The following is a 14,813-nucleotide window of genomic DNA, read 5'->3' as shown; positions in this document are numbered from 1 at the left end:
CCCCTGGCCTTTCAAAGTAAAGCCCCGCGCCGTGCGCTGTGATCATGAGAAATGGCAATTTAAATTCACTACATTTCCATCCTTCTGTTCGGGTCGTGGGGCCTTTGGAACGAAAATGCGCGCGTTTTCTGTCGGGGTGAGGAGGGTGAACGAATATAGCTCTAGTTGAACGACTCTCGGATTGTATATCTTCTGCTCCGGTGCACAGAAACCCTCCTGCCCGCTGGGCTTGCCTCGTGAAGTGTCCCCTGGATGACACTTCTGCGACGCGACCTTTTGCCAGAGAGGGCAAGCATATTCCTTCTAGCGGAAAGGTCACCTAAAGTTTACCCGTATTTAAACCAGTCATCCATCGAAATTTCCACATTAATTTTTAAAATCTTCATATTCGTAGCGGCGTCGTGACCCGGTGATCCGAGTCGAGGTGTTATTGGAATCTGAGTTTTAAATCCCTGCCAAGAAAAGGGAATTTTAGGGAAGTTTTTGTGAGTGCTTTCTGCTCTGAACTCTTTCTCCGGGGGCGTATTAACATTTCTATCGTTTTGCCGCATTGTTGTGAGGCTATTGTTATTTAGGCGAGCAGAAAAATACGGCCGGCGCCCGCCTAGCATGTCACCGCACGTGAGTGCCACATAGCGCCCCATCAATCTCATTTGTTGCCGCCGCCGTACCGGCCCCGTCAGCGAGCTGCGCTTGGCGACACTCTCGGTAGAGGTAGTCCTCCCCGCCCGTACAACTCTCCCCACCACCGTCCGGGACCCAGGGGACGTTTTCTCAACCCGACTCCAAAATTAAACAAGGGAATTCCAACTCCGACCACTGATAATATCCCCCGGCCGCGGTCAAATTAAAAATGTGATAAATTATCTCATTTTTCCTCATTTCTGCCTGCTCGCAGGTGCTTTGGACAACTAATTATTGTGAAATGTATCCGTGTCAGCTTCGCAATCTAGAGAGGTTAACCTGGGTGCGAGAGGTGAGGGCACGGGGGTAGCCTGTTGGTTTTCCCAGGTCGGAGTGGGTACGGACTAGACATACTAATATATCTGGCACTGTTAATTTCCTCGCTGACCAGACTTAGGCGGGAGAAATTGCCCGGGCTTGCGTATAATTGCCACGATTGCCGCGGAAATAGGTTGCGATTGCGGCGCGCGGGGAGTTTGGCAAGTCTAGTAATAAGGCCAACATGCATTCTCAATGTCGGAGCGCCAATATCTCCGGAGGAAAGGGGGCTCAGAACGCAGCAAAGCGCGACCACTTTTACCTGCCCTTCGGTATTACAGACCCGAGGACTGTCTCCTCTCCTAGCACTCTCCTGACTTACGATATCGCTTGTTTGAAAACCCTCTTGAGAGCGACATAAAATTTTCTACAGCCGCTAACCCAACACTTCACTCTGACCTTTCGCCAGAACTTCTTGGCCCGGTGCCCAAGAAAACTTCGGCAAGACTTACGACTTTTTTTTGACCTGAAAGTTGAGCGGAGAAGACGCTACTTTCATTCTCTGCGCGTCTCAGACCGGCTGCCGACTTCTTTACGGGCCGTTTGGTGTTTCAGAATGATTTTTCGTTGCTGCTAGAGTCTGTTGTACCTTAGCGTGCAACTCCCGTAACCCAGGCGGTACGCTTGGCAGGCAGGGCGCGGTAACACTCTACTGCACCTACCAATTTCGTTTCACTCGCATCAGAGGATTTTTCTATTACGTTCACTGCGCTTCAACCTTTCCCAATTAAGACCCGCCACCCCGTTTTAAAGCCCCCAAATATAGATAAGGCATGTAAATGGAAAACTTGTTAGGGCCCATAATGCCTTTGATGGATTAATTATGAAGCTGGCAAAGTTTTCCCGCCACCCAGAACTTCCGTGTGTCACAGACTGATGAATGACCCACCTTCCCTTTTTATGGCAAATTGAGAGAGGTGAATGTTTTAATGATAAGGTTAAGTAGCGACCGCGGCCTTTGTAATTTTTCATCCCACACGATATGGGAGTGTCACTCTCGTATTGTACGGCTATTTTACACAGAAATGTGTTTAGGGAAACGGAAATCTTTAAAGTGGTGTCAGAATTGACATGTTTGATAGGCTGAGAGGGAAGAGTGCGGCTCGTCAGCTCTGGTCAAAGGTTATTCATACACTGATGCTCTTCGTCTTTCCGTCCGAAGTGTCAATCACTCCGCCTGTGTCCGAATTCAAGGTTAGATGTATGGGGTGAGGTCAGGACATTAATCTCGTGTCAACCATCCCCCGCAGCCTACTTCTAACGACCCCCCCTCCTCTTACATCATAAACAAAAACAACAACAAGTCAACAAAGTTGCGTCCATTTAATTTAGTCCGCTCACGTGACACGTGAATTCTTCTGACCCGGTCTGTATTGGATGACAGGGGTTAGTAATTAGGGCTCTCTAGCCGGCTGTGACACTGAGAGAGAGCCCCACTGCCCACTACAACAAAGGAAAAAAAAGCTGCTGAAACTACCAGGCCGTTTGATCGCCAATGTTGGTCGCGCGGCGGGCAAAAAAAAGGTGAGTGGGTTGCACTAGATAAGAGCGCGGGCCGGCGGTTGGTTGAAGGCCTTGACGGGTCGGAAGATAAATGTGCTTGTGTCGGAAACACTAGATGCTGAGAGAGTGCCGAGCTGACACCTTGCGCTAAGTTTCGCTGCACGCGTGCAAGGATCTGACCCAAGTTATTGCACCTCACATTTATCATACCCTTCAATTGTTTCGCCACACTCCAACTAGCAATATATCAAATCACCCCCATGCTTCCCCGACTATCTCCTAAAAAGTTCAGAGTTCAACGATGTTGTGGCGAGGTCGCCCCGAGCGGAGTGTCGGAGTCGCCCGGCAGTCGTTTGTTGTCGGGCCGGTGGAGTCAACAGAGTTTGATAGCTGTTTTCATCCGTCACGAACTCGCCGTGAAACGTCGATTCCCCGCCCCGGCTCCGCTCCGAACTTGGGCCCTTCTGAAATATACATAACGTCTGAAGTGGAATTGACAGAGACGTAGTTTTCGTTTGTGGTAGCCAGTCGCCTGTGAAGCGCTCTAACGCGTTGATTATCTCCTAAACCTTTCGTCAGTTCTGACAACCAATACGGACTAATTTTCTCCGCAAATATCGCACGTTTTCCCGCCCGACCCTCGCCTCCAGCTAATATTTTCCGACGGATTTCATTACAATTGAGTTAGGAGGGTTTTTTTAGATTGTTCTTGGTTTATGAAAGCGAGTTCGTTATACAGGAAGTCAAGGGAGATGTACCGAGGGAGTTGAGTTGCCGGGGTTGGAAAATTTGGCGATGTAGCCGCTAACATGTCTTCAATTATTTATTGCCTTGGAGCCCGCATGACCCTTCCATAATCCCAAACCTTATAACACAACATATTAGACGCCTGGAACGGAATTTAAGTGTCTTCACTGCTTTGAACCGCCTTCTTCACATGGTAACAAATTCACCTCACGAAACTCCCCTGTCTATCACTTCTGTTCTAATATTCCTCGCTGCTTAACTAATTTGTGTGCTTTCAACTCCTGCTACGTTTATATTGTGTGTTGTATAATTTTAAAGCGACAGATTTTATCCTCTCTTATTATATTAAAACATTTTATACATTTTATTAAATTGTGCAAAATAATAATTAAGAAACACTGTTCTACCGGTTACTAGAAAACTATTGTGGTTATTTGGTTTCTAAAGTTTGTGTCGTGAAGTTGAAGTTTAAAGTTGTCGTTTGGGGACCGAAGTTTGTATCTTGTCCCAAACGCTTCTTTGTCAGCCAACAGATCAAAAATGATTGAAGACACTCTTCTGTTGTGTTTAGGAAGTTCCTCATCCTTATTTCCAAAGAGAGTCCCCTCGTACAAGTTCAGATGCACCCAAACTGCTAGCTACGGTCTTATCCAGGTCTCCGAAGCTCGGAAGGCTTTCTGGAATCCATTAGACGGTATATCCCGTTCTCAAAGTATATCAAGAGTTAAAACTAGACGTATTATCGCAAATTCAATTTTACACCAAGGACGTCTCTGCGCTAACTTTTCCGTGAACTCGCTCCCTGTTTGGAACCAAGCTAGGCTTTGGAAATGACCTTCTGTTGGAATCCTTGGCCTTGTATGTAAAGGGAACGGTGACCCTGCTTTCTACGCCATTTTCCGTCATTCTAAAGCGCGAAGAGCGTTTGATTGGATTATCTTAATTCATGAACAATACCCCGCCATAATGATATCACGGTGAGACGTTGCACTTGCAGCGCTATGAAATTTACGGCGACTGTTGGAGGGGAGACTTTGCATCCATAATGACCCCGCAGTGAACAGGTTTAGCGGTGTATCTTTTTAAAAAGGGGTCGCGAGCCCTTCAGTGTTCCCTTCAGACGAGAGATCATTTGACAGAAAGTCAATTTAGCTCGGCGTACTTATCGCTACCGGTCCCTGCACCGGCCGCAAGTTGGCTGTCAACGAAATTTCTTTGACTAGAAGAGCTGGGTAGCAGTCTTTCCGTCTGTTAGTTTCCACGGTCGCTACTCTAAAGCCTGAGTACAAAGAAACGTGAAGTTAGCGATTCATCCATTGCCAAATTTCTATTTCACGCGGCTGACCTTCTATTCTTTTGTTCGCTCGGCCTGGCTGCCTCAGAAGGGGCAAATTTTCTGTCAAACTAAAAGGATGAAGCAATACCTGTCTTTACGTGATGTACTGCTAGATCTATCTTGCTCCGAGCTACATGAAAAATAAATAAAGCAGACGGCGTTTGACGGCTAGTTCTCGGGCGGAGATATGAAAATATTACTTAGGCTTTGCGGGCATGGAGAGGCAGAGCACGTCTTTTTGTTTTCCATCGCTTGGATTGTTCTACCAGCCTTCAGCGATACAGATGTGTATCTCAGCTATTTGATGATGGAATATTCTGACGATATTAGATATGTCGCGTACGTTGAAATCACCGGGGATCTGATCTATATTTCTCGGGGTACGGTGTGGTTTTGTGAAGCTCGCTTTCTGACAAGCAGCCCTGTAGCAATCTACGGACCCCGGGCCTACAGATCTCATTATCTCCCCGCGTTTCTGCCGAGCTCGATGCTGAAAACTACTTACGATATTTTTTCATTAAATCCGGATTAATATTACGGATATCCCCAGCTTACAATACAATCTCTTCCCCGTTTGTTTGACGCTGAAAATTAGGGAGAAAAAAGGAGAAGATGTTATCATAGCTAAGAACAGAAAAGCCTGGGGTGAAGCCTATACAATATGTAGGATTTATTCATTCGGGGCTTGTAAATATGGGTGAACTATGTCAGGAATACGGAATAACGCGGAATAGGGTAGCAGAAAAAGTCTACATATTCATCCGAAGCAAGTGTATTATTTTTTATGGGTTTTATGTGTTATTTTGGAGCTGGTTCGTTTGTTGGAAATGGTGCATGGTGTTTGGAAGGCCGTGTAAAAGACAGCGGGAGACCGACTCACACAATACAGGCAAAATTCGTGTCATCTGGGCCGGTTGTATCACACAATTCCCCACGTTTCTATACCCAAAAGTGTCAATTTTCAAAACACTTATTCCAACCCATTTCCTAGGAGTATAATCTGACACAAAAACCTCATTTGTGGCGCTGAAATCGTTGGGAAATTGATAGAAAACCTTGTCTATTTCCACAGTCTAGTCTGACCTCTTTCTCACCCTAACGCTTTCAAAGGCTTTGACAACCAGTAATTTATACAAAACTACGTCTTTCTTTTCTAAGATATAGGAAATATTTCCATACACCTAATATCTATTATTTGTCTACAATTTTAAGGGTGTTATTTGAAGGGTTTTGTGTTTAGGAATCGCTTTATTTTGATTTTTGTTCCCACCATCGCGTTAGTAGGAATATTTGATGGATTGTTTCGATAATATCCGTAATTTCTCCTCATAAATCTACACCCTTCGCCAGAATTTGCTATTTATTTTATGTGCGTAGATTAATTGTTACCGTTTTGTTCATGATATACGGTTTGTTTTGATTTTGCAGTATATGACCTTGGTTTTGGAGACAGCTATGTCAAAACATGGCTTAGTGCTTTGTTTTTTGGAAATTACCCCTTCAACGATTTCTTTATCATTTTTAATAGAAATCTCGCCTTTTTGGTTTCAAAATAAGCTGTATATTATGTACATCAAGCTCAGTCTACGTTTGTACTTAGAAGTGGTTTTTAGTGTTATTTTACACACGGTATGCCTACCATTGTTGGGAAGAATACAAGAGGCTGTCCTGTGGTATTCTATTCACCTATCAACTGGGTTTTTTTTTGTTGAACTCACCCAAAACGCTGCCCTCTGTATTTCGAAGTTTAAAACTGCAATCGTTGTGCTTTTAAAAGCTGTATACACATACACTGTACTTCGTGTCAAAGTTGAACTAGTGAGGGTGTTTTTGTGACGTTATTAAGTGTGTAGAGCTTTTAAAACGTTGTCACTCTCCAATTTTTCATCACTGTAGTGCTACACTCGTACACAAAACGTGTTCCCTATCTGTCATACAGGCGCTAGCCTGGTTTAATTAAGATGAAACCTTAACTGGGAATGGAACGAAATGTTGCCAAGGCCGTGTGTTAATCCGAGGTGAAGATTAGAAACCCGATGGTAGTGTGTTTACGTTTTTATCTCTCGGCTTCTTCGCGCCCAAGGTTGGTCCTCAGCTGCCTACTGACAAGACGTCCAATTGTTGAAAGAGGATATTTGTCCTTTGACCTCTAGTCTCACAAAAGGTCGGGGCAGCCATGTTTGTTGCAAAGTCAACTCAAGAAGTGAGTGCTCCCTTTTAAAGTCTACAAATCTCCTGTTTCCGATTCCTGAAGTATTCCCAAACGTGGCTCATACGCTGCAACCCCTTTTAAAGCGTCGCCAGAGTGCCTTTTCCTGCCTTTTCAACCTTTTAAGTCGTTTCTATTCCCTTGCTATTGTTGGAGAAAACGGCAGGCTAACGGACTGTCATGGCTACATGACCATTTTAGCACCTAACAATAGCGGTAAGAACCCTGGGCTCAATGTCAAGATTATGTACAAATCCTAAGATTGGGGTGCGTGTGTGCGGGACACGTCACACAATAGACGCACAGCCGTGAAAAATAGCCCCTCTCTCACTATTTGACAAGAGCTAGTTAGGTAGCTAGCATGAGACCGGTGTCTCTCTGTAAAACACTGGGGTAACAATGAAGGTAAACTTGACTATGAGTGGGTGATTATCAGCTAGAAAGTGGGAGAGAACATCTGTTGTTTTTGAAAAGCAATCCTCTGGTACTTCTCCGTATTTGTTTGTGTCTAGTTCGAGCGGTGATAATTCTAGTCATCCGGTTTCAAATCTCTCTGGAAGTCTGCCGGATTTGGAGAAGAAACCCCTGAAATATAGCTAATTATTTCGTCCTTCTGCCTTCTTAGGGCATTAGTGAGATAAGGCACAGCCTCGCAGGTGCTGGAGTTATCCACTCAAGGGATGAATAAAAATTCAAAGAGCCAAAAACAACAACGATTTGCATACACGAGTCAGGATAGTATTGTTCCCCTAGTGTGTGTACTACCATCATTACAACCAGACAGACGCCAACTCAACTTCACACAGAAAAACACAAACGACGGCCTTGGATTCAAGCGCTGGAAATGTTTTATTTGTTTAGCTGAGAGAGATGGCATTTCGGATTAGCTGAAAGGTTTAGGGAAGTACGTTTATATTTTTCCGAAAGATCCACGCAATTTTGTACGACTGTTTTGGATACGGGATGCCCTGACTAGTAAGGTAACCATGTGTGGTACTTTCTTGACTAACTAATCCTAACAAACAGCTAACATAACTTCAGCTGAATACAAGTTAAGACAGACGTTAGAGTTTGGAAAGTTTGTTGTTGATTGGGAGAGTCAGTGTACCATTGTAGAGAGAGTTCAACCAGAGGGCAGCGCATAGCTGCGAGCGTTGTGTGGGTGTTTTTAACCGGACGGGCCCCCGGGCCCAAAACAACGGCCGTTTCTGTGTGTCAGTCTACACTACCTTCCACCAAATCCCACCATGGCCTTATGACCCGTCCCCGTGAATCTTTCCCGGTAATGCCGAAGGTTGGTCCCGTTGAGTTTTCTCTTTCCTTTCTCCACCTCCTGGCTAAATTGTGTTATTTCGATTTCTACTGACCTGGGAGCGACCTCTTGTGTGCCGTTGTGGGACCGGTTTCCGTCCTGGAGGCCCGAGCGGCGGGATAATGAAGCTACTGGTCGGTTCGGGGGCGCAAAAACCTCCGCCATCATGACTCCTAAACCCCGCTGCCGACATCCTCTCTTGTTTTAACGTCACATCTTGTCACTTTACCCTCAAAACGTCATCCCAATGTCCCAACTCCTAGGTTCAACCAACAAGCGGACTTGTACCCGGGCTGGCTAATAACATGTTTATTGCGCGTCCCAGAGAAATGGCTCGGAGAGGGGTGAAAGAATTGTCAAAACCACGTGAACACAACATGATATATGAGTTTATTGCGTCCCCGGTTTTGCCGTCGTCAGTTCGGCTTCTTTCATTTCTAACTGATGGGTCTGCGGTGCTGACAGTTGTCAAACCGGCGGCTTGTGTTGGGACGTTAGGAAAGACTTGTGAAATGGCTACCGCCGAGGTAAATTCGATTTTCTGAGGGAACGGGTTGGCGAAATGTCGTCCGATTCCGCGATGAATGGAGTGCGATCGCTTCACTGACTCCGGGGTCAACCTAGGGGCACGCACCGACTTTTCCTCACATTTTTCTTCCCCTTATCACTCCAACTCACCAATTTCAAACTCCCAACTTCTCACCATCCCTCTTTTCTATTTAAAAACAAACCGGTTGAAGAGTATTCTCTGATGATTTCGTACATTCTTGTGTAAGCATGACATCCAAGATTGCTTCCATGATAAATAATGTCTCGTTCCGACATTTTGTGACAAATTGTTTCTACCCTCAACTCGAACTACCGCACTTAACACCCGTCCAACTGAGCACACGACAACTATACCCCACTCCCAGTCTTCTAGAAGGTCGTACTAAGGAGGTACAAGCGTGCTCTTATAGCTGTGAACTGGAGACCTTTTGAAAAATAGTTCATTTCGAGGTTGAGTTGTGTTTTTCTGCGCGGTAAACCGTGCCCACCGTCTAGTAATCCGGAGTTATCGAATCCTGACAAGTTTGCATCTTTACATATCTCCGCCGCATATTTCCTCTGCTCTATCTGCCACACAGACAATCTATTCAATAAGGAGTTGGAGGTAAAGCGACTCATAGATCATGGAGGTGACAGTTCCCTTTCTGTGCTGGAATCTGTTGGAGTGTAGCGATGACCGGGTCGTGGAAAGTTCACCGTAGCGAGGCGTCAGATTCGGCGCCTGCTTGTGACTTCCCTTACCGTCCCCTCATTCCTCAATTCACGCTAATTTCTACTTCACACTCCTTATACAAAGATACAGCCGAAAAACGGCTGTAATATCTAGTACCTAAAGTCTTTAAAACACGGGTACAAGCGAAAATTGATATGTAGAAATGACACAGACAAATAATTCACGTTGTGACAGCAAATGCTGCTCGTTTAATTGAAAGTACTCAAAGCTTGAACAGTTGTTGGTTTTATTGAAATCCTTAGGTGCAGAAATTAACCAGTAATGATCGATAGGGTTTAGCTAGGAAGTAGTGTGGGTCTTACGAAAATCGTTTATTCCCAATTTTGCTGCGCAAAGCGGGTCGATATGTGTGTTTTCTAGCTGGCCGTCTGTGCACTCTCTAGGCGATAAATGCTCATTACCAAAGATGGGATCGTAATCATCTATTTTATTTCTCCAAAATTACCGCCGCAAACACGTTTAGGAAAGCAGTAAACCCGTGCGGTTACTGTATCGGGGTTTGATTGAAATCTACACTATAATTAACAGATAGGAATACAATAGAATGTAGTATTGTTGTGGTGGTGGTGAGACATATCCTGGCGTCGGTGCATTTGTTATCTTCCTACATTCTCTTCCTCAACTTCCAAGTTTTATATCCACCAGTTCAGTCCACAGATCTCTTTTCCTGTAGAGACATAGATGACATGGAATCAGAGGGTTAGACGACGTATCAAACTAGACAATTCCTCCCCCCGATTCAAAACCCTGGTGCCTTATTTGCGGGGAATTTTCGAACATCCATCTTGTGGCTCGACAGTTGGTTTGTTATATTCGGAGATCAAAAAAACACTGCTGTCAGATTTTGCTTCCCCTAACCTCGTCGTAACGAAGCGACCGGGATAATATGCCGCAATCAGAAATGGGATGATTATTTTGTCAAGTTTGATATGTCGGGTTCGATGTTGTTAGGCGGTGGAGACGATGCGATGCCTTTGGTGTGCTAAATAGTGTTCAGCGGACAGAATTGGATGATAAATCGGCGCACACAACAACTTTGCCCCTGTCAAGCTCCTTGTTCTACCGTATGATGGGGTGGTGTTCTAATAGGGCGAACATTCAGCGTTGTTTAATTTCTCCAACTGGCTGACAAACCACAAACGGAAACGACTTGTCAAAACTGTGAAACGTGGAGAAAGTCAAGTACGTGAAATGGAGGGTTTCGGGTTAAAAGAACTCAAGAGTGGGCGAAAAGGGCACACAAATTTATTCTGCGTTTATTTCCTGACAAAAAGGCCCAAGACTGTCATATGTATTTTGTTTTCAACGATTTTACGTCGCTAGTATTTATATAAAAATTGGGAACAACGGTTGCGGAGGATTTGATACTGTGTTAGTTCACAGATTTCAACTTGGAAATTTTGACACTACCAAACAAATTTTGCGATCGAAAATTTTCTATTTCTTTTTTCTCAGAAACAATGAATAGGTATGAACTCTGTTACGCCGATGTCTGAATTGCTGAGAGTTAACTGTTAAAGTTTGGATGATAAATGAGGAGGGGAAAGGAACTAAGTATAATAAATTGATCTGACAAGCGAGAAGCGCAGTAGAAACAGCAGGATCACCAACGTTCCAATTATTACAAATAACCCGCTTGTCAATCCGCTAACTCTACGGATTATCTCCCATGATGTCATAATATTTTATCCCATATTTCTGATAATCATAACATGTACGATTTGATTATTATACCAATTTGTATACATCCTATCCCCACTCGTATACAAGATCAGAACAATCCAATATAACAGAAAAAATTATGCTGATGTTGAAAACAATAATTAAATGTGTCGTTTTACAAAGATTTCTATTCAACGTTTTACCATTTTTTATTCCTAATTTTTGCGTATTTTTAATTCAGTCGCTTGTTAGTTGGGTTGAAGTTGTACATAGATTCCCAATGCCGAAAGCACACGTAAACAAAGCTCACATGGTGAAGGTATGACTGCAGGACTTGATTAATGGGTTGGGAGTCACTCCGATGCCCTAGTCACCCCACAAACAGACAATGTTACGACCCGTCTACGACTCTATACAGAGCTTCTTTAAAAAAAAGGGGAGAACTTGTGTCGTAAGAACGTGATAGTGGGCTCTATCCTTTCACTCTGATCTGAAACTAATATTGCTACAAGATTGGGGGGAAAGAGAGGTCGATTCGGGTTTGAACCAAGGAGTGGGGGTGAATTTGTGCGGATGTGTAAGGGAGGGCATCATTTGTTGTGACAGTTTCTTGACTTGAATGAGTGTGTACTTCTATAGTAGAGTCGCGTGGTATGGTAAACTGTGGTGATTCTCTCCGTGTTCCACAATATTCGTTGCGTTACTATTCAACGTTTAAATACAGTGGAAATGATTTTAATTTTTTTTACGTGATTGGGGTAATTTAAGATATGTATTCGTTTGAAAGAGAGTAATTTCTACGTTCCTGTTGTGTAGAAATGACCAATGGTGTATCTTAGAATAAAAATATTGTTGTTAGAAGAAAATGTTTGAATTGAAAGAACTTTCTTTTTTATCTTTATATTTTTTTACCACTGAAAAAACAATACACAGAAAAGGTCAAACGCAGTTCAGAAACTTGAGGAAATTTTGGGAGACAATAGAGACCATGTTTCTACATGAATTACAACCATGCTTTCTTTGTCCGGATTTTGTAAGTCCCTTGGTAATAAAATTTTGCTTGACCAATGAGCAAAGGTTTTATACAGCACACGGTTTTCCATGCCAATTGAAACAGCCCCTCTCGGACCTACGAGGGGGTAATTTATTGCTTTAATCAACGAAATGAACAGGCCAGGCCATTTAATCAGTTTGTAAACGAATCATAAATTTGTGTGGATTTCACGAGCTGTGTGTCGGTTTGAAAGCGTTCGTGAAACTGATTCTTTTGACCTTTTTACACAGAACCAGCGGCCAGGGGTGCAGCTACTCCGGACCTCAGACGATTTCGTCTTCCCCGTCCGCCGACACATATGGGGGACGCCTGACTCCAACCCTTCTTGAGGTAAGAACAAACAACTCCAAAAAAACTTTCCGAAAAAAAATAGTTGTGTCCATTTAGTAGAATCTATTTCTGGAGGGGGGAAACTGACACTCAAAGGAACCACGATAGGATCGCAGACAGACAGGAGTCAGTGTGAAATTTCTTGACAAATGTGGAGAATAAATCACTTGGCTCTTTCCATCTGTGGGACGGAGACCTTTTGCTTGTAGAACTTGTTACTTAATTTGTTGCCCTCCCCCTTTTTTGTGCGAAGGAGCACTAGGTATCAATTCATTCTTTTTAGAACGGAAACAAACGTATTCTATATGTCTGTGTGAACCTTTGTGAACCCATAGAATTAATGAATTAGCGCACGAGTGCCATTTTCAGTTCAACTTTTGAGAGTTCACGAAATAACTTGTTATGACCGAAAATCGCGTTTTTCAACAAAGTTTCAAACGTGTGTATTGCACACAAAGCATTTTTAAAACCTGCTTCATGATTTAACATATGAAAATTGTAAATCCCTTGTTGGGACTGTTGAATAATTATTCCAAGATACACGCACGACTTCCTAATTTCGGCCGGCTAGAGTTACAACTCTTGAAATATTAAAAAGTTGGTTTAGGGAGAAGAAAAATGAGTTTTAGCGAGTATTTGCGAGAATTTTCAACCCAGACTTTTCTCAAACACTCCTTCCAAGTCGAGGTCTAAACATAGAAAGAGTTGACCAGCCCCTGGCGCCAATTTTCAGTTGAAAGTTCTCGCCTTCCGTTTGTTTATACTTGTGGAATGTCCCTCCCCATTCCTACCCGACTTGTCGGCATCTTTTCTGACAGAAGCTCTACCTTCGAGGCATCCCAGGAAGTTAGTATGATAAGCGTAAGTTTTATGGGGGAGGGGGGCGTTAGGAAAGTTTTTTTTCTTCGTGGACGAAGCCAATATTGAAAATGGGGAGAATTTGTGAAGGAATTTCAGGCATCCGTTGCGGAGATTTGTTGGTAGCAAAGTTTAAGGGAAAACATTCGGCTCTGTGTGGATGACACACCCCACAAGCAGGTGCATGGTTTCAGTTCCGCTGGTTGTAAACTACTCAGCGTAAAACCTCAAGGATAAATAAGCCTGGCTGGGTAACGCTAGCCAGGCGCGGATTCCCGTAGTCTTAGAAGCCGTAATTGTATCTAGAAAGATAAAAATCCCTACAGAAAACTAGTGGTGAAAATTTGGTCGTCTCAGAGACCCCGCCCACCACAAGTACGCAATCGGAACGTATTTTTCTAACGAACTCTAGATTGACGTGCAACCTACCGCCACTGAGATACCGTAGTAGCATGCCTGGTGCAATTTACCTGCTCTGCCTGTGTGGCGTTGTGGCGCCCTCCCTTCCTTCTATCCCACCACAGCTCATTATGCAGAGATCCGATGCAGTACAGCAGGCCTGTCCGTACACAATAACACCGCCCTCCGGTCTCTAGAAACACTCTCGACACAACCACGGCTACATTTCACCGTAAACTAGCCGCCTGTTGTAGAAATGTAGTAGATTTCTGAGTGGAAACGTTAGTGCGATGTAGGCAGCAGTCAGCGCGTGTGTGTGACAGCGCCTATGAATGGACCGCGCAATTACATGTCGTCCGTAAGATTTATGACCCGCGGTTTCTCCCTTCACGATCCCATTATAATCTACACGCCCGGGCTTCCCCCCTCTTCTAAAAACACTTCCCCAACTCCCTTGTAAACATTGCCGAGCCACTTTTAGACTACAAAAGTGACCTTTGAACACTTATCAAGTAGTGTGCGGGGTATATTTCGTTTGAGTTGTTTTGTGTGTATGTTTAAAATCGGTAACTCTGTGAACCATAACACTGGTCCGGACTGGTCACTGGTTAGCCTGTTATGGCACTTCGCTCTCGCTCTTTCTAACTAAGCCCTTCACAACATTTCTGACCCCAGAATCAGACCAAACGGGGTCCGTGTGTGAAATGTGTGGCCCCCTCGGCTGTCAGAAGATGTATTTCGGGGCTTTGACAGGGTCAGGCCGGGGGATAATCAATCTTGTCCCGGCGGCCCCCGTGCAGGCAGCCCCGCCGTGTTAGGCACAGTAACTCAAAATGGCCGCCGGTCTGCACACCGTACCTCCCGGGCTGGTTTTGTCCGCTGTCCCGCGTCCCTTCACAACCATGGCAGGACTCAGGGGTAAACTTTCCTCTTCTTACCTGCGGGGTTTTTTCTACTTCTGTTGGGTACAAATATTTACCGTCTGGCGGCAGGATTCGCTTTGTCGCTATCCCGTCTTTCTGTATTGTCTGTCCTGACAGGTTTCCGACTTTACCTCTCTCTGACCCCGCAGTCAAGTTTTTAACTCTCAGTTTTTCTCTTCTATATTCCATTTTCTCT

The 14,813-nt window shown here is 44.3% G+C and overlaps 1 protein-coding gene and 1 long non-coding RNA gene across 8 annotated transcripts in view; one reads left to right on the top strand and one right to left on the bottom strand.

Annotated features, from left to right (window-relative positions):
- LOC109475823 (homeobox protein HOX3) overlaps positions 1 to 14,813 on the top strand; it is a 39,263-nt gene that overhangs the window by 15,659 nt on the left and 8,791 nt on the right. For 4 of the 7 annotated variants that reach the window (XM_019776607.1, XM_019776610.1, XM_019776605.1 and 1 more), the window contains exon 2: positions 12,338 to 12,437. The gene's annotated coding sequence lies outside the window, so the exon portion shown is untranslated. Of the gene's footprint in view, positions 1 to 2,276; positions 2,527 to 7,228; positions 8,092 to 12,337; positions 12,438 to 14,477; positions 14,613 to 14,813 lie in introns of those variants that run through there. The other 3 variants (XM_019776606.1, XM_019776609.1, XM_019776611.1) reach the window with 3 other exon arrangements.
- On the bottom strand, positions 9,551 to 14,479 carry LOC109475827. Its single transcript, XR_002140572.1, has 2 exons — positions 13,766 to 14,479; positions 9,551 to 10,058 (listed from the first exon to the last, which is right to left on the bottom strand). It is a non-coding gene; the product is annotated as an uncharacterized LOC109475827 (long non-coding RNA).

The sequence above is a fragment of the Branchiostoma belcheri genome, unplaced genomic scaffold, assembly GCF_001625305.1.
Source record: "Branchiostoma belcheri isolate BF01 breed outbred unplaced genomic scaffold, Haploidv18h27 scaffold35, whole genome shotgun sequence".
Classification (NCBI taxonomy): domain Eukaryota; kingdom Metazoa; phylum Chordata; class Leptocardii; order Amphioxiformes; family Branchiostomatidae; genus Branchiostoma; species Branchiostoma belcheri.
The sequence above is the reverse complement of the archived record's forward strand: the minus strand, read 5'-3'. Positions and strand labels throughout refer to the sequence as shown.